The sequence below is a fragment of the Anser brachyrhynchus genome, assembly GCF_964034855.1.
Source record: "Anser brachyrhynchus genome assembly, chromosome: 25".
In the NCBI taxonomy this organism is placed as follows: domain Eukaryota; kingdom Metazoa; phylum Chordata; class Aves; order Anseriformes; family Anatidae; genus Anser; species Anser brachyrhynchus.
In genome coordinates, this window is record NC_137718.1 from 180,396 (window position 1) to 199,502 (window position 19,107).

The following is a 19,107-nucleotide window of genomic DNA, read 5'->3' on the forward strand; positions in this document are numbered from 1 at the left end:
ACACCCCAAACGTCCCATTCCTAAAGGCACATCCTGCCCCAGCACGTGTGGCAGGAGCGGAGCAGCGCAGCCACTGCTGGACACGAGCTGCTTCCAAACCAAGGTCACAGCAGCAAGAGGCACAGAAGAACACAAAGAGCCCCCCTGCATCTTGTCAGAGGAAACCAAGGCTCAGCAGCAACCAGTGGCTTTGGAGGAAGCTGCTGTACAGAGGCCCACTTTTCCCAGCTGCTGCCCCTGCGCGCGCCAAGGGCGACGGGAGCCTTTCGACCTGCCTCTGCACCTCCCGCTCCACGCACAGCCACGGCCTGGTGCTGGCGGGCAGAGGGTTAATTAAGGCTGCCAAGGGAGCTGCAGGAAGCCTCCTGCTTGCCCGCTTTCAAACAATGGGGCCATTGTGGAGGCCGGGCAAGTGTGGGCAGCTCCCCGGGCCTGGCAGTTACCAGCCTGTTTGCTGCGCCGGCTCCTCCTCCGCAGCCAGGTAGCAGAGGAGGCTGCCGGTCCCTCCGCGGCCGTGCAGGAGCATAGCTGGCCCAGCCCTGCCCAGCGGCCCCACAGAGCTCGCTCCAGCTCCCTGTGCGGTGCGAGACGCAGTCAGACAGCCGCACGCAAGGTTGCCAGCCAACAGCAGCGTGCAGCAAGCCAACCTGTGAGCTGGCTGCTGAACACTCCCAGCACCGCACCTGGGATCAGCCGCGCGGTCAGGATGTGCTACGGCAGAACTAGGGCAGGAAGAACCAGGTTTTTCTCACCCCAAAGCCACAGCACGATTGTGGGGGCAGGAGCTGACCTGGGCCCCATTCCTCTACGCTGCTGTCAAGACACTGCTGTGAAGGAACGCTCGGTGGCCACTGCGACTGCTGCAGGACTTGCAGCATAGCTGAGCGAGGCTGGAGCGGACGCAGAGGGCTTTGGGAGAGGAGACACCCATCATACCAAACACTGAGGGGCACACAGCAACTACAGTGCATTTTCTAGGGGAGAAAACAGTTCAAATTTATTTCTTACTCTATTCTTTCCAGCTCAGCAACTATAAACAAGCCTGAGATGCCAGGAAGATGCCAGGAGAACAGGAATGTATGGCCCATCAAGAGCTCTGGGAAACTTGAGAACTCTTCAACTCAAACCACAAATGAGCAGCGAGAACACAATCAGTAGGGGTGGGGGCTGAGTGGGTAACGAGGACAGCGACTGTTCTCCATGCCTCCATAGTCTGAAATGGGAATGAATAAACCCAGGCACCGAGCAGCTCCAACACGCTCCCAAACTCTCCTGCAGATCTGCATCTCCCGGCCCTGGCACCACTGCACAGACAGCTTGGAATGCTCCAACCTCACTCCCCCAAGACACGGATCTGATCCCTGACATGGCAAGAGCGCTGCCGGGAATTCCTGCGCCAAAGCAAGACCTGCACTGTCGCACTCTCAGCAGAGTCTCAAGGCATCTTTGGAGCAGAGCTGAATATCTGGCGTGCTGATGCTACACAGACAACGCTTTTGCCACCGTTTCCAAAACCCCACCGCTTCTCCAGCACGGACAGGGGAACCTGTGCCCGCACCCCGCGGCCAGCCAGGGTCACGCAGCAAGTCAGCAGTGCAGCCAGGAGCGGCGCCCAGGCCGTACTTAATGGCTTATGGTGGGGCGAGAGAGAACAAGCTGCAAGCTGCTATCCATCCAGAGCTCCAACACACTCAGACCTCCTTCCCCCCAGGCCCAGCACCCCCAAACTTCTCCACCTGTCTCTGCCTCTGTCTCCCAGCTCCGTACCCACACGTACCGCACGTGCCCGGCCGCAGCCTGCAGGTCACTTTCAGGACATCCCTGTGCCCCACGGGGCTCTGCTCCAGCACCTTGGGGCAGAGAACGCCTGGGGCCAGGGTGTACAACAGCGAAGCTGCTTCACTGCAGTTCACACCAAGTGCCAGTGAAACCAACGGCCAGGAACCCAACTCTGGACCAAGTGTGACTTTCAGCTGCAGCACGCTGTTTTTGGCATCAGGAGTCGCTCTGGCTGGCTGACGGAAGCACAGCAGTGCAAAGAGAAGTGGAAACCGGAGCCCTGTACAACTCAGCACTGCCACCCAGCACACCTCGTACCAGGCACCAGCCTGGAGTCGATGCTGCAGAGTTCAGCTCCAAGCACCTGGATTAGTGGAAGTCTTGATGGGGGAAGTCAGCAGGGATTCAAAATGCACGCAGGACTGAGCACAGCACCCCCAGAGCACACCATACGTGCTGCTGTGCACCAGTGCTGCAGCACGAACTCTGCAGGACTGACTGCGGCCCACGGGGGAGACGTACCTTTTCTACCCAGCGCTGTAGCTACTTGCCCTGTCTCACGAGTGGGACGCGTCTCCCCCATGTCAGGAGCACAAATGCAGGCTGGCACAACTCTCTGACCCAGCACCATTAGTTCTGCCAGCAGCCCCTGACTCTTTCATCCAGCCCCCCTGTGCCCCACACCAGCTCAGCAGCACCTCCGCTGCCCAGTTCTCCTGGAGCCAGGCTGGCAAGTACTCAGAAGGCTGCGCTCAGCTCCACGGGTCTGTGCCCCCCGTTCACTCTTTCTGAGTGAGAGCCCTCACTGCAGCTCCTAGCTAACATTCTGCCATTTCTTTACGTTTCCCATCTGAGGGCATCGCTTTCTTCCCAGCCTCCAGATCCCTCTCTCCTGCTGCTGTTACTCAGCTCAGCCAAGCCCACTTCGAGATGCACTATACACGTTAAACACAACACTACTTCAGGTCCTAAATAAGAGGCTGGCTGCTCTCAAAGAAAGGGCTACAAATAGATCTGTCAATGTAAATATGCCGTGTTCCCTTTGCAGTCTCCGCAGCCAGCACTGTTCAACACAATCCACAGACGGATTTTGCTCTTCTCTAAATTTTTGAGCAAGAGAGCCCAAGACAAAGGCAGGTAAAAACATCTGATGACTCTTATGAGACAGCATGCCTGAAAGGAAAACCACACTCTCTCCTTCGCACTAAGAAAAGGAAGAATCTGGGCAAACTCTTCAAAAATAAGAGGGGAAAAAAAAAAACAGGGCAGGAAGGACAAAACAATCTTTGTCCTTGCTTTGCTGGTCACGCAAACACAGGACAGCCTCTGTACCTGTTACCCCAGCTCAGACAGCTTGGTTTCACCAAGACTTACAGAAACCAGGGTCTAATGGTCTAGGGAAAACTGCCCTTATGCTTGAGAAACAGCACACACGGGATTTCCAGACTACACTGATAATCAGCTCACAGAAACCAGATAGCACAGCACACCCTCAGAGGTCACTGCTTGGCTCCACAACGTTCCCTTCAGCTGCTGTTCCTTTAAATGTGGCTCCGAAGACCACACAAGGGTTAAATCTGCCTATAAATATCTGTTCTCAGCAGGGCTGCTGCTCTGAACCCTCTAGCCATCTGTTCTAGCTTTCCCCCATCTAAGACTCTAACATCTGAAACACGCTCAAAATTCTTAGGAGTGCTCCCAAAAATAGACCAGTGCTGTGGCTTAGCTGTCGCCCGTGTCTGTGAGCACAGAAGCATGCACGAGGGCGTCTGTGCCAGCAGAACCCTAAAGCTGTGCGAATGTGAACATGTCTGTGTCTGTGGTGCTGAGCAGGCCCGTACCAGCACAGAGCTATTTGCATCCATGTTCATGTGGGTGTGCCTGCTTAACCGCATATCCATGTGAATCTGCACGAGCATGTTCACGCTGGCGTGAACCTGCGCCCGCGTGTGTGCGCGCTCAATCGGAGCGTGGGTGTGGGAGCGCGTGGGGCCTCCCTGCTGGTGGCTGCGGCATGAGTCCGGCCGCGCCATGGGCCCGGCGAGACGGCGGCGCTGCGGGGCACGGCCAGCTCCCCTCCCACTGAAGCTGCCCAGCGCCGTGAGCCCCAGCATTGACCGCCTCGTCCTGGGAGGTCCCCCCGTGCCCATGCCCGACGCTGTGATCCAGACACCGAGCCTAGCCGGCAGCGCAGCAGGGCAGGGAGGACCCGGGTTCACTTGTTCAGCGCTTGGCTCAGCAAATTCAGCAACCCCACCTCTGGGCACCAGAGCCTTGATGCAAAAGCAAGTAAAGCCTGATCTGCATGAGGCCAGAGACACGCTGCCCTGCCTGTATCCAGCCGGGGCTTGTAGGATTTCCTCAAGCGCTCCACAGAGAGCTGGGGCAAGGTTCCTACCGCAGACACAACAGCTTGCTTTTGCAGCATGTTGGGCTCTAAATCTCCCTCATGCTCAGAGTCCTCTCAGCTTTCCAAATATCAAAGGCACTGGTAGATTCATCCTTCCATCTGCCAAGCCTGTTAGCTCACTCCACAGGGGCAAATCCAGGAGAGAGGACAATACTCCTCGCAGTTAACAAGGCAAAGTGGGTAACAAGCCGTTACCTCCCACACCCTGTCACGCTGACCAGGAGCAGACCATCCTCTCGAGCACCCTCCTCGCAGGCTCAGGACACGGCGCTGTCCACCTGCTCTGTGCCCAAGCACCGCAGACACCCAGCGCTCAGCGAGGAGCATCACAGAGCTCAGCCCTGGCCGACGGCCCTGCTGACACCACATCGGGGCTACGTGCATGCACAGCCACAGGGAGGGGACAAACGGTGACCGATTTCCACACGATGATGACAGCCCAAGGATTAGACAGCAGCTAGGTCTGCATCTCCACCTACTTCCACAGGAGCCATTTTTCCCTTCCAGATCACGTGAAACTACAGACCGAGACCGCCTCAGCCGGAGAGGCGCCTGGCTGCAGGATCAGCTGGGGGTGTCCCCGGGCTCCCTGCCTGTGCCAGTCCCCAGCCCCACAGCGATGCTGCGGAGATGCCCACCCTCGCACAGCACAGCCAGAGCCGTGCCCAACCCTCAATCACACACACATTGCACTGGCGAGGAACACTTCAGGGGACGTGGACTCTGCTAAGACAGAAACCTGCACGTGCAGGTTGGCAGAACAGACCGGGGCTGAAGCGGGTACTACACCATTCGAGCATCACTCAGCTTTTCCTGGGGTACAGTAACAGGGAGCCAACTGCCTAGCTGACCGGCTGATGTGCTGGTGCACACATCCCTACAGAATATATGATTTCGTCAAGGAGCAGAAATGCATTTCAACCATCAAGCTCCTGAAAACCTCAGGGATCCAACTCCCACTGCCTAATGTGTGTGAGTACATTCAAGTGCATGCTCATGCACGCTGTACAAATGAGCCTCTCTCTATGTTTTCAGCATAAAAGTCTTCTTTACCCCCTGATGTACTCAAGACACCCACCTAGCTCTGAGAACTATAAGCTGGACTTTCCAAGAAGCCTAAAGTGGAGGTACACCTTAAACTCCGATGACAACGTACATGGGAACATCTTTACACTCCAGCTCTTCATTTCAGGCTTTGGCATGGAGTTATGCTGGTAAACCGCCTCAGCAGACCGAGTCAACTCAGCTATACTCTATTTCTGACAGAGGGGGAAAAAATTGATCCAGGTATCGATTTGATGCATGAGTTTGTGCTTGTTTAAAAGTTTGCCCATAGGTCAGACCTTGTTACAAGCATTTTTCCTGGTGATTAGGTTAGAAACAGGCTGTGCCAAACTCTGGTCAGCTGCCTGGGGAGCAGAACATAGGCAGGTGTGGAAGTTAAGTAGTCCCTCGGGGATGCTTCCCTCCCCCAGTCTCCCCCCCCTAAAACGACACTGAGTGGAGAAGCGCCACCAACAGCTCTAGGGCAGCCTCTGGGCTTCGAGGAGCTACGGTACAGTAGGACTTTTTTTTCCCCCTCTTTCACCCAGAAAGAGCCACGGGATTTCAGGATCCCCATGGGTTTGCAATCCAACCAGGCAACGTTCTGGGAACCAGGAAACAACGCTGACCAGAACATGGAACTGACGAGCCGTTTCCTTCTCTCCAGCAGAACTAAAAGCAAACAGCTGAGCAGCCAGGATCAAAACAGGTTTCTAAAAGCCATCTCCAGGTTTACTGCCAGCATCAGTTATGATCACACTGCAAATGCATTTTCAGTGTAGAACTGACGAGGTTTGGGTTTGCATTGGTTCTGGTCAAATAATTACCCACTACCACAGACCACTTCCAAAAGCACTCCTCTACCAGCTCACATGCTCCATGGGCTCCACAGTCGGTGGAAAATAATGGTCTCCACTTCAGCATCCTGATGCGGGTGCCAGCACCCTGCGGATCACTCCGAGTTAGTATCTCTTCTTCCAAACTGTTCCTGCTCTTCTCCCCCAGACATTTACTGCTTTCAAATGAAGCTAACTGGAGGCACCAAGTGTGGCTAGAATCAGCACAGAGGGGTGAGCTTTGTCCCCAATCCCACCAATGCACATCAGATGGCTGCCAGTCATCTGCTGTGGAGCAGGGACCAAACCCTTTGTCTGAGCACCAACGTCAAAGCTCCTTTGCTTAGCACCCAGCAGAAGTGCAGCATCCATCGCCCTCCACTCAATTCCTGCCCCAGAAATCTCTGCCAACAAACACCTTATCCCAGCAGTGCTTCTCACTCCTCACTGCTTCTGTCCTGCTGTCACAGTCCCTGACAACCACAGATGCATGCGCACTGCAGCATCTTCACTAAGCTGTACAGCATAGACAGGGCCACTGACCGTCGCATGAGAGGTGGTGGCACAACTACGTGCGTGGAGAAACATCACTTCAGGACTAAGATCGCCATCGTTTCCCTCATTTCTGTTCCCCACGTGACATGCAGCAGAGAGGCCTCACCAGGAGCTCACGAGTACTTTTCCCCACCGCATTCCCAAGCCTCCTTGTGCTCCTTCAGTTCCCTTCATCTCAATGGAACAAAATATACCGGAGTCCAGCCTGTTTCAGAAGGATTTATTTCGCCTTTTACATTTCTTAGCCCATCACAACCTTTTCTGCTAAAATAAAAACAGTAAATCAATTTCTCCCTTTCCTTGCCTTTGCTGCCCTGGAAGTATGGATTGCAACCGAGCGCTGATCTATGACTAAGGAAGCAGCAAACTAGTTCAGACCAGCGCAGCTATCCCCAGATACCCGTGTGGCTCACAGCAGCCAAGCAGCTGCTTGCTCTCATGCAGACCTCTCACTGAGCACACAGGAGCCAGAGCCAAGCTGAAGCATTTGCTGGGATTTATGCATTTGAAATAATAAAAATCAACATACAAATTAAGAAAAATCTCTGAAATCAATGGGCCTATTTGCATTTGAAACCTGTTCTCCCCCTGAGGAGCCTCCTGTTTGCTCAGCAGTTTGCTCCCGTGAGGTGCTGCAGACTGCAGCGTCCAGTGACACCCCAAAAGATGGGACACGGTCAGATCCTGCTACCTGTCTCACAGCTCGGACTAGGACACGGGCTTGCCACAAGCAAGCCTTAGTGCAGCCGGTAGCGAGCCGAGCTGGCAGCGCTCAGGGGTAAGTAAGGTCTGCCTCGCTGCCCTGTGCCGCCTTGTCTCCACCCAGGACTGGCTCTCGAGGTTGCCCACAGTTGTGGGACAGCAGTTAGGTGTGCAAGGGCAATGACACTGCTAACCAAACCACAGGCTGCAGGGCAGAAGAGCCACTCCTCATGCACACCCTTGCTTCTGCCCAAGTTCAGCTACAGCTGGGTGCGGGGGCACATGACGTGGGACAGGGACTGCTCTGACAGCCCCCTGCAAAGGTCCCGTTTCCCTGCCGCCCCAAGCAGCAACCAGGAACAGACCCCAGCGCCTCTAGAAACTGCTGGCTGTCCTCCTCCTTCACAATGCCCCATCTGCAGCGACTCAGCAGGTTCCAGAGGCACTTTTCCTTGGGGATCCGATGGGGAAAACGGCCCGATAAGCACCTCCACAAGCTCTGCATGGGAAACCTACTCCAAAAGCCAGGGCTACCTGCAGCGTTCTCTTCATCTTGGTCTACGGGGGCTTGTGTGAAAATAATGACCAGAATTGATGCTGCCTGCTCAGCCGCTTTGTCCCTCTCCATGTCAGGCAGCCTCTCTCCTCCTGCAGGAGCAGGAAAAGCTCTGCCCCTAGGTGGTCCCTGCCAGGCACTGGGGCTACCTCAGCACCAGATGCCAGGCGGTCCCTGCACACATTGCACCGCACTGGGATCACCACACAGACCTGTGCCTAGTTGCAGTGCCCGATTTAGGCCAGTGCCAGACTCCAAAGCGATCTCGAGCACACGAGATGCATATGGGGAAGCCAGCTGGGGCACGTCACTGGACCCCCCCCCCCCCGCCCCTGCTCAGTTTCTTTGCAGCTATGCCTACGGACTGAGGACGTGCACCCCACAGATCCACACTGCTGGATACGGGGGGCTGCAGCTGAGGGCTCGTGATGCTCGTTTCAAACATCCTGGCTCCTGGAAGTCTCAACGCTCACTTTGAAAAAAGAGGCACTTAAGGCTCGCAGTGCTCCCCCACCCCCCAGCACCTCTAGCCCTATGTTGTACTGTTTCTTCCCATAGTAAGCAGAAGGGTGTAGCAATGGTGGCAAAAACAAAAGCGATTTGGGGAGTCCTAGAAAGCCTCTGCAGGATCCCAGGAACTGTCCCAGACAAAGCAAACCCTAAGTTGTTTCTGCTGGAGCAGCAGCTCCCCTCCGAGGAGCGAGGGGGAGTGAAATGAGAGCAGAGCTTGTGGCCTTCCCTGAAGGCCATGGGGACAGCTGAGCCCCTCAGCATGGAAGCTGCATCCTGGGAATTCACAGACCAAAGCAGAGCTTAAGAACATCATCAGTGGCAAAAGGCTCTCAAACCTTTCATGCTCGCATCTGCATACAGGTGAGCTGATGCTCCCTGTATCACCCCAGTACTTAGTGCCGCGGGCAAGGAGAGAGAGGTGCAACCCCCCCCGTGCAGACTGATATTAATGCTCAGCGTTGGCTATTTCCAGTGTACAAACAGTACCTGCTGGCTGCTCGCAGGGGCTGGCAACAAATAGGCAGCTCATGTCCTGTCCTACCAGAACAGGGCTCAGGTCTCCCTTGGGCAGGCAGAAGATGTTCTTGCCCCTGCCAGCAAGACACAAGCATTATGTGCCCAAACCCCACGCCCTGCACACACAGCACGCAGAACACCTGAACAACCCTGTTCTCCCTTCGGCAACACAGCACCCAGCCTCTCTACACAATGTCAGGCTGTTCACAGATGAGGGCTTTTTGTTTCTGTCTTCCTTGCGGAAGCACGAACTCCCCAGCGCATTTCCACCAGCCACACCTGTACCACTGAGGCCAAGAGCGTTTGTAAACACCTAGAAACAAAGCTTCACCTATCGGCTCCTTTTGCTTCCCGAAAGCTGGCCCACGGTTAGCGCAGCTCCTCGGTGCCAGCCGGCTGAGGGAGGCTGGGTTCCCACTCAGACCTCGATTGCACAGCCTCGGGCAAGTCATTTCACCTCAGTTTCTCCATCAAATGGTCAGCAGGAGAACAGCCGGAGTCGACTCCTCCAGCACGCAGACGCACACGACCTGCATGCTTGGCGCTGGCAGATGTGGCACACACCAAGTGCGGAGGAGCTGACACGGCCATCGGCCGGCACAGGCCCGTGCTCCACAGGCAGCTCCCCCTCTTTCCAGACAGCATCACTGCAGGCAGCAGTGAAAACAGAAAAACAAGCTGCCATCCCGCACCTTTTCCCTCTAGACTGACTCTCAAAATAAAAAACAGCTTCCACTTGTCCCAGTCCCGGGAGAGGACAAGAGAGAAAGAGGTTTGTTGTCAATACATGAAACTGTCGCTAAGTGAAGGAGAAAAAAAATATGGGGGGGAAGGGGGAGAAACGAGGGAGGGGACAAAACCACATTTTTACTTCTGGTGGCCAGCCAGCTGACTGACTCAGCCAGTTTGGTCTCCTGCCATACAGATTTAAAAACAAAACCAAGCTCTCAGAGAGGGGAGAGAAAGGGGATTCAGATGAATGTGTTTTTTTGTTGCACGTCCAACAGATCCTAGACCAGCCTAGCATGCACTTAGGAAAATGGCTCCTCTGTCACATTCTGTCTGGCAGCTCGGCACAGAGCAAGACGTAGCACAGGTCTTTTGCTGCCACGCGACTGCTAAGATACGCGGCACATGACGCCTGCCACCGCACAGCTCCCAGCACCGCGCTTCACTCTATCGCTTCTCAAGCCTAAGTCTAAGGCTCGGGGTCTGCCCCCAAAGCTGGCTCCCTCCAGCCACCCAGACTGCTGGAGAGACAGCAGCCGGTGTCTCCAGACAGATGCTGTCTACCTGCCAGCTGCTACAGCCAATGCCAGGGCAATCATTCCTGGCTTTCTGCATCTGCTGGAGAGAGGGAGAGATGCTCGGTACGTTCCTTGCCGCCGCAGCTGCGCGCAGGTCGCAGGCCAGCGCTCCGCGTTGCCAACACTTCCCCACCTTCACGTGCTCCCTGCTGGAGGAATGCGCGCAGGGGTGGGAGTGGGGAAGAAGTTGTTTTGAAACATCAGCTCCTGTTTTATTTATCTGGATCCCACAGTGCCCATGGCGCGGCAACCACTTGTAATGAGCACTTACTGTTCCCAAAGTGCTGCACAAACACGAACGTGCACTCCCCACGCCCTTTGTGGCAATGCAATACACTGGTACGCTCAGCACTGTACCTGACACGCAGAGCTCGCTGCCTCACACCAGCTCTGAGCTCCAACACAACTGGATAGTCATGAAATCACATATGTGAATAAGCAGTATTTGGCACTTTACAATCGCACCAGGCATTACAAACACTAGCTGGTGAAGCCTCATGAGCCTCCCACGCAGTGATCGCCCATAGAAACTGGCCAGCCTCCCTGGAGATTAATCCCTTACTCTGCCGGGAACGCAGACAGTGTAAGTTACCTAAGGAGCTGATGACATCTAAATGCAAACCCTGTGCTCTTATTCCCATTTCAAGATAGCAAAATTGAGGCTCAGAAAATCCCAGGCCTTGCCCAAAGCTGTACCAGTCATCAGAAAAGCCACGAAGAAAACCTTTGCACTCTGGCCCCCAGTCCCCTAATACGGCCGCTGAGACAATATTGCTTATTCACACTAAAACACGGCCTGTGAGTAGCTCTGGACAAGGATTCAGCTCCGACACTGACCTGCAGACCTGCAAGCCTTGCAGGGTCTCAGAGCAGAGGTGCAGACGTGCACCCCGTGGGGAGGAGGCGGCAGGTGCAGGACACCCCAGGGGCTGCTCTGGAGGCCCGCAGGGAGCACGCTGCTGCCGGCGCAGCCTCGCATGGGGAGCAGGCAGGCAGACGCGAGCACAGCTGCCGAGCCGAACGGGACCCGCTGCCGCCCAGCGCGGCACACCACCGCAGACCGGCGGCTCAGACTCTCCCCAGCACATTGCCCCCAGGCCAGCAGGCCGGCCTCACCTTCAGAGATGTTTCTGATTTGAACAGAAAAGGAGAAAAGGAGAAAGGAGGGGGCTGGGGGCAGGGGAGGGGAGTGATGGTAGACGTTTGCAGCGGAGCTAAAAGGGGAGATTTAGTAACTGTCGGAAAAAATGGCTGCTTTATTGCAGGCAGCTTGTAAACCCTGGAGCCTGAAGGTCTGGGAGTAATTTCTCCCTCCCACGTGCTGGGCTCAGTTTGTACTGGGGGTCAGGGGTCAGTGCTTTTCCAAAGCATTCTGGGACACACGCCAAGTGGAGCAGGCTGCGCAGCCCCGCTCCTGCAGCAGGCGCAGGCGGTGCGAGGCGCCCGGCCGCAAGCTGGAGCGCGCTTAACCCTTCGCAGGGCGGCTGCTGCGCTCCCCTGCCCTGCTGGGCCGCCCCGCCAGCGCCAGAGGAGGACGTGGAGAGCAGCCACAGGGGACGTCGTCTCCAGGGCCCCCCTGCGAAGGGCTGGAGGCAGCTGGCCTGCGGAGCAGCACCTCCCCGGCTCAGTCAGCCGGTGCCCTCGCTTCCTCTGGGGCTGGGCTCTGGCGTCCACGGGTAAAGGGCCCGCTGCGCAGCTCTGCTGCAACCAGGTCCTGCTGCGGGCCAGATCCGAGGAGTCAGAGCGGGGGAAAAACAAGAGCCCGGCAGAGCAGGAGCCCTGTGCCCGGGGTAAAGCCCCAGCATGGGAGAAAATGCTGCTCACAGGAACATTCCCTGCCCCATCTCAGAAGGGAGAACCGTCCAGAAGCACAGCCTCTGAGCCCCAGACTGCTCCCCCTCAGCCCAGACGCTGCCTCCACTTTGCCAAAGCACTGCCGAGCAGCCTGCGGGCACCAAGCCACAAGCAAGGCACTAACCAGGTGCTCTGCACCCGCAGGAGGTAGCTGTCCCATAGGCAGGGTAAAGCCAGGTTCCTGGCACCCTTTCTCTGTTCAAGGGAAGGTCCCCAGACACCTCCTCAGCCCTGGCACCCCTCGTGCCACATCGACGCTTTCCTCCCGTGGCCGCACCGTGCCAGGCTGACACCCCCACTCCCTCTTTGCGCTCCCTGGGGACACAGCAACCGCCACCACGTGGCACCTCCTGGCTCCCAGCTCTGTGTAAGCACCAGAATCTACCGGTCTCTTTGGCTGCTGGTGGTGCTCCCGTTTGCAAGGGGAGGCTTTAAATACAGCCTGCCCAGGCTCCCTTATCTCTTCAGTCACTTCCTGCCGGGCACTGGGACAGAGCCCAGCTGGCTCGCAGAGGCACGGCTTTGCTGTCTCACTCCTGCCATGCATCAGCCCTGGATCACCTGTGCAGACGAGCGCAGCTTCCTGCAGCATCTCAGCTTCCTCTCCCCGGGAGGTGTGCGAGTGCTGCTGGCCTCCAGCCCGGCCTGGCCGCCCCCACCCCACCGAGTAACCGCCAGCAGACACAGAAAGGGAACTCAGTTCTGTTTCTCGGCGGCGTCTCCCATCCCTGTCTCAGACGCGTGCCCCATCTTTCCCTCACTTTCTCTGCTCTGTGCTCGAAGCTGCGCGGTGCGGACAAGGACAAGGGGCCTGTGGGTACTGCCCAGGCGGACGAGTGCTGGGCTGGGCTCTGGCTGCCAGCTCTGCTCCGTGCTCTTCCCCCGCGCGCCCCACGCTGGTCCCGGCGGCTGCAGACGAGCACTGCCAGGCACGCTGGGCCCCGTGGCCAGCAGCACGGGGAAGCCGTGGCCCTGCCAGCACTGCGAGCCACCCCAATGGCCTGGCCCACAGCCCATCGCCACGCCGCATCCGTCTTGGGTGCTCAGTGCTTTCACCAGCTTCTTCCATGCCCAGCAAGCCAGCCCAGGGTCTCAGGCCGAGCGGGGCAGCCACCCAGCAATCCCACCTCCACAGGCACAGACCACAGGCCTACAAAACGAACAGGAGGCAGAGTGTGCTGTCGGCAAACCGTGTGCTGAGCCACGCTCCTCATAACGCTGCACTTTCTCCAAGCTGGCAGGGGGTCTGGCTGTGCCTTTGCACCCCTCCACCACAGAGACTGTCACAGTGAAGATGATCCATCTCCCTCCAAACAAAGACTTGTGCCTTCTTGTCTAAATCCCTTTGAAATGCACTCACATCTTTCTGATCCAGGTACAAAACGGCAAATTTCCCCACCGGCTCCATTTCTTCTATCTTTCCAAGCTGCTGTTTTCATGTCCCACCTGCAATCCCTCAAGCTCCTTCTTCCAGACCTGCCTTTACACTCAGAGCTACTGAATCCTCTTTCATCCTGTACCTTCACTTCTCACTAATCCATGTACCTCAGCCCTCCTTCTGGGCTTTCCCTGAGATCACAGCCCAGCGCTGTCTTCTTGCTCCCAGCTGCTGCTTCACCAGTTTCAAGAAAAGCAGTTTGCTGTGTCGCCCTGTGCCCCCTTCATTCAGTTCTTTCAGTCCACTCCCCAGCTCCTCCACACTCATCTCCAGAGACATCTGATCCCAGAAACTCCTTGCAGCCAGGGCACTCAGTGACTGAGGTGCTGGGGGACCGCTTGGGCTTGCAGTGACGATCTCACAGGCTACCTCCCTGCTTGTTTGTACCAAACACACAGCCTCACACAGGAACCTGGTGCAGCAACACCAGGAGACCGAAACCACCGAAATGCCGCTTTTCAGGGTGCTTCCTGCAACCAGGACTGCAGGACTCCCAACTCTGTGGAGCACTCTTGGGAGGCAGAGATCCACAGCCTTACTTGCTGCACCCACGGAGCAAATCTTCCCACCACCCCACCACAGCAGAAAGAAATACGTTTCCCTTCTCCCAGAAGGGCCCTGATGAAGACCTGGAATGGTGAACTTTGTCCTTCACAGCTGCGCAGGACAGACCCGAGCCAGACGCCAGAGCAAAGCATCCAGCCCTGGCACCAGGGCTGCAGTTCACAGCTGACCTTGCTGCATCTGCTCCAGCCAAACAGCTCCAAGCTTTTTGCCCCAGACTCTGTGCGTGTCTAAGGCCCCAGGCACGAGCTGGAGACCTGCCAAGGAGCGGGCTGCCTGCTTGAATCATAAGCCAGAGCAGGGTAAGCATCACCTTTAAGCCCTTTCCCTCCATCAGGCACCCTGTTTTTTTCAGCTACGGGCTTGTGAGACGGAAGGCTGCTTGGAGCTGCGCCAGCAGCAGGGAAACCACCATTTCAAGGTCCTGCGAAGGAGCCTGTAAGAGCAGGAGGGAGCTTTGGTCGGGCGTGGGGGGGAGATGCACAGAGCAGGCTGTTCGCTGGGAAGCTGCAGCCGCTGCCAGGAGGCGGTGGGGGGAGGAGGCAGCAGATGTCCGCAGACAGCATTTGCTGAGAGCCTGCAGCGCTCCAGCCCAGCGAGGGGAGGAAGGCGGCGGCTGGTGCCACTGCTGCTGCATTGTAATTGAGCAGGACAAACATGACAGTCTGCTGAGAAAGCTTACGCTGCCTTTCCCTCCAATAACTGCGAGTTCAGAGACGGGAAGCGGGAGCCCCGGGACCCCGGCTCGGGGCCAGAGAAAGTCCTCGGAAGGCCAGGCAGAAGACCTGGGGCGCGGGCAGAAAAGGCGCTGCAGGGAGCGCTGCGCGACCCTCCCCAGGAAGCTGCGGCGCCTGCAGGCCTTCCCACCAGGGCTGCGCCTGGCTGCGGAGGCCCTGGTGAAGGCAGCCTGCTACAGCCCAAGGGCTCCCTCTCCTCCTGGCGTATGTGACGGCTTCTGCAACCCAGAGTCCAGGGAGAAGAGGTGGTAAGTGCCCACAGATAACAGAGGGCTCTGGCGGAAGCAGGAATACAGCCCCCGGGGCTCTGGCTACCAGCCTGCCCCTTCAGGCACCAAAGCCTGCTCCCTGCTCGCCCAGGACCCAGGTGCCCTGGCTCACAGCCGCTTCCCCTTGTCAGCATCTGGCAGGGAGCGCTCAGGTTTACGACACCCCCATCCAGAGCGAGGGGCTACATTTCCCCTTCGTTCTGCAAGCGGATGATGGAGAACACAACCGCCGGTGCTGTGGCGAGCAGCCAGTGAGCCCAGGCCCAGCAGCGCTGCTTTCTGTGCAAACACGACGTGTCAGCTGGGCTCTCGGGCAGCCCACGTGCTTCGAGTTTCCTGTCTCTGGGCAGAGGAGGTTTGCTTCCTCCCTTCAGTAATGAGGCCGACCAGGGGAACTCTGCAATCAGCAGCCACCCAGCAACGCAGACTGCCTGGAACCAGGCGTCTCCCACAGGTTTTGTTCTGCACCTGGGACGCAGCGAGCCAGGCTGCATTGCTCTGGAAGAATGGAGGGTGTCGAGAGCAGCACCTTGGAGACTGTGTCCTGCAGCGCTGGGACGCCGCGGGTACAGCAGGTCCTGAGCAAGCCACGCTCCCCTCAGGCAGCCACGCTGACCTACGCGCTGCTCCCTTGCTCCCCACGTTGCTCAGAAGGATGCTAGGACCCCCAGAAAAATCAGCACTTGCCTGTTTTAGATGGAAAGGAACCGACTTAAGCCAGAGGGGTCTTTGGCTCATTAAGCGATACCGCCCTCAGGCATGGTGTTCAGATCAAATTAAGCAGCTCCTGGTCTCCTCCTACAGCAAAACGAGACACAGGCTGGCACTTGGGTCCACTTGAGTCCTCTTAAAGTAAAAATTAATTGATATGCAAATCAGATCAGGCATTAGACTAGTCTGCTGGCCAAGGGCAATGCACAGCCTCCCCACTATTCTAAGCCACAATCCCAACATTCCTGCATCTCTCCTCCTTCCTGCACCCCAGCTCAGCCATTAGCAACAGTTCTCGAAAGCAGAGGGGTCGCCACCAGCGCACGCCACATGCACGAGGGAGGCTGGGTGGCATAAGCTCATGCAAACTACATCCCAGCTCTGCCTCACGCCCTCCCTGCCCATCAGTATGTTACGTCTGCATGAACGTGGCTGGACTCTCACCTCAGGCTGAGCCGTTGCCCATGATCCGAGTCTGCTAAGTAATACAACACAGCTGCTCTGGGCACTTCAATGCCTCTGCCCACTGGGGAGCCAAGGGAGTAGCAAGAGAAGTAAGAGCCTGGCCTCCTGGAGCGCTATTAGAATTCTTTCCATTTCCAAGAGGAATTCTTTGCATGTCCTGATAGCTTTTCCAAATATCCTGCAAACATAACCACAGCCACAGCCACACCACAATGCCAGCAGCAAGGAGCAGCCACGGATCAAACACCTAATCGGCAGCCATTCAACATACTTGGGGATCAGATCTTCAAAGAAGGACAATGCCAAAATATGGCACTACCCCTCCACACACCCACCTCTCCTAGCGCCTTCCAACTAACCAACCACCAACTGCAGCTACCCTCTTCTGCAATGTGTTTCAACCAGAGGTTGGCAAAGCAGTTAACCTCTCCATCTGGCTGCAGCAAGAAGAGAACGCGGCTCAGCAGCATGCAGCTGGGGATCAGCTGTCCTGACGGATGCCAACATTGTTCCCTCTCACAGAATGGGAAACTCTCGAACAAGAGAAGGCTCAGAGCAAGGCACCGCTAGTGTCAGCATCAGAACTAGGAAATCCTAGGATGGCTGGTTTGCATCAGTTGTTTTAAACCACTGGGGACCTCCAAGGGCCTGCAGGCTACTTCCAAGAGTGCTGTGAAGACTACTTAGGAAAGACAGCCTATTATTACAATAGCCCTAGATTTGTTGCATAGGGGTCCATACCAGTATCAGAAAAATTTCAGGAGCCCTTAAACTAAGGAGAAAAAAAGTCTAAAACCTACTAGTATAAGTAACATATTTTAATTAGAATAGGACTTTTTGAAATTACTTTGGATTAAAAAGCATAATAAACCAAATGATAAACATTTGCCACTAGTACCTGAGTCCCTGAATACTTTGAAATCCCTATGTGAAGTAGGAAACAGTTGCTTGAAGTCCTGACCATGTAAATGCTCAGGCAGGTAAATCACTCTTCTCACTAAAATAACACACGCACCTACAAAATCAGGGCTGGAATTAGAGCTTGTATTAAAATATCTGGAAAAGGCAAAACACTTTTCTTCTAGTGTTCTGCTTGAGGCAAAGTAACTCCTTTATTATCAACATAATGTTTAGAACTTCAACTGATGAAAAAATTATTTACAACAAGCAAAAATGGGCTTGAGATGAGTGAGGTTTTTGGCTTTTTTTTTTTTTTTTGGAAACAGGCTCCAAAGCACTGAATTAGATTAATTTTTTTTAAAGGAAGCTTTAAAAGAGTAAGGAGCGCAACTTGCACTGCATTCTCCATCTGCACTCTCCAATGGAGGTGAGCAACTCAGCTGGAGCACTACTGATCTGTGGAGATGGTAGGGAATGAGAGGTGCTGCTGGCTGGTGCAGCCATTCTCATGCACTTATCTGCTCTTCATTTGGGGTTGTACTGTACCAACAGCAAAAAAAGGCAAATACGTCTTTGGACTTCTCTTTTGCAGTGTGAAATTCACATGAAACTTTGTGAAAGATTTGCCACCGACAATTAGGAAAGTAACAAAAGAGTACAAAAACATCCACTTCAGCCATTCTAAACCTGATATACGCAGAGGGCATCACAGAAATAAGCAACAACAGCAAAAACGCATTTTGCTGTTTCTGGAATAGTTTGCTATTATTTTCCCCACTTGAACTTCCCTGGGGCCTACTGACACCGTGAGGCCCAGGTGCAGCCATCCCACCAGGCTCAGCCAGCCACGGGGCACGGGGCTAAGTTGCACTCCAAGAGGGAAGCTCCCCAAAGCCATGCAGTGCGTTCACCCCCACAGGTAACCCCAAAGAGCATTACACTCTGTGTCAGCACTTCCTTTTGCCTGCTGGCTGCCTGAAGCACAGCAAACACGGCACATTTGAAGGATATCACGGAGTCTCACTCCTTGCTAGAAGTACCACAACAGCTGATCCAACAGCACGTTTTGTTTGCAAATCGGTCCTCCCCATTACGTTGCTTAATGGATGCTTAGACCTGGCCTAGATCTTTCAGACCTGGGCTCAGAGAAGAACCAGGTACACAGTTGACATCCTTTGCTGGGCTCCCCAAAGCTGCAGATGGAAACTTCTCCACAGGAATCAAGTTGCAGGCCCGTGGTGTCCGCTGGTCCCTAGACAATGGCACGGGCCCAAACCTTCAGCAGCCAGCATCCGGCCCCACACACCTCAAAAGGCAGCAATGGAGGGAGCTGCGGGTGCAAACCTCTCAGAGGAGGTGATAGGGAAGGACAGCATTTCCCAGAGGCACCAGAGCCAGAGCAGTGCGCGCCAGACAGAAGACACGAGCCTACGTGTGCAGGCTGCTTCCCCACTTATTCCCTCCCCTGCCCACTCCCCGCCGCTCACCCAGAGGTGCCCATGCCCTCAGCCTGCACACTGCTGCAGGACTTGCACACCGCTTCGTGGCAGCTTCCAACACGTTTCAGAGACGAGGCACTCTCTTCCACCCCCTACGGAGCCCATCTTTTCAGTTCCTCAACATCACCAGTACCAGCTCTAGGTAAGGAGACCGCTCATGGCTGCAGCCAGCAGTGCTAGGACTGCCGGGGATTTAGTTCTCGAGCGGCCGAGACTCAGCCAGGCCATGCTAACGGCAGTGTCAGAGTGCAAGCAGCGGAAATACAAGCACAAGATGAAAGACTGTGCTGTCCCAGCCATGCCTGAAAAGCAAAAGGCAGACCCAGTTTGAGAGGAGACCCAATGCCTCAGCTCTGCGAGAAAATCAACAGGAGGGCTACGTTCGTACCTCCGAGCAGCAAAGCGAAGGAGCTTGGCTTCTATTGTCAAATAAGATCTCTGCTCCTGCCTGT

At 55.8% G+C, this 19,107-nt stretch overlaps 1 protein-coding gene across 7 annotated transcripts in view; it reads right to left on the bottom strand.

The window, feature by feature from the left end:
• The window catches only part of BCL9L (BCL9 like), an 88,375-nt gene that overhangs the window by 25,761 nt on the left and 43,507 nt on the right, over positions 1 to 19,107 (bottom strand). The gene's annotated exons all lie outside the window — the stretch shown is intronic.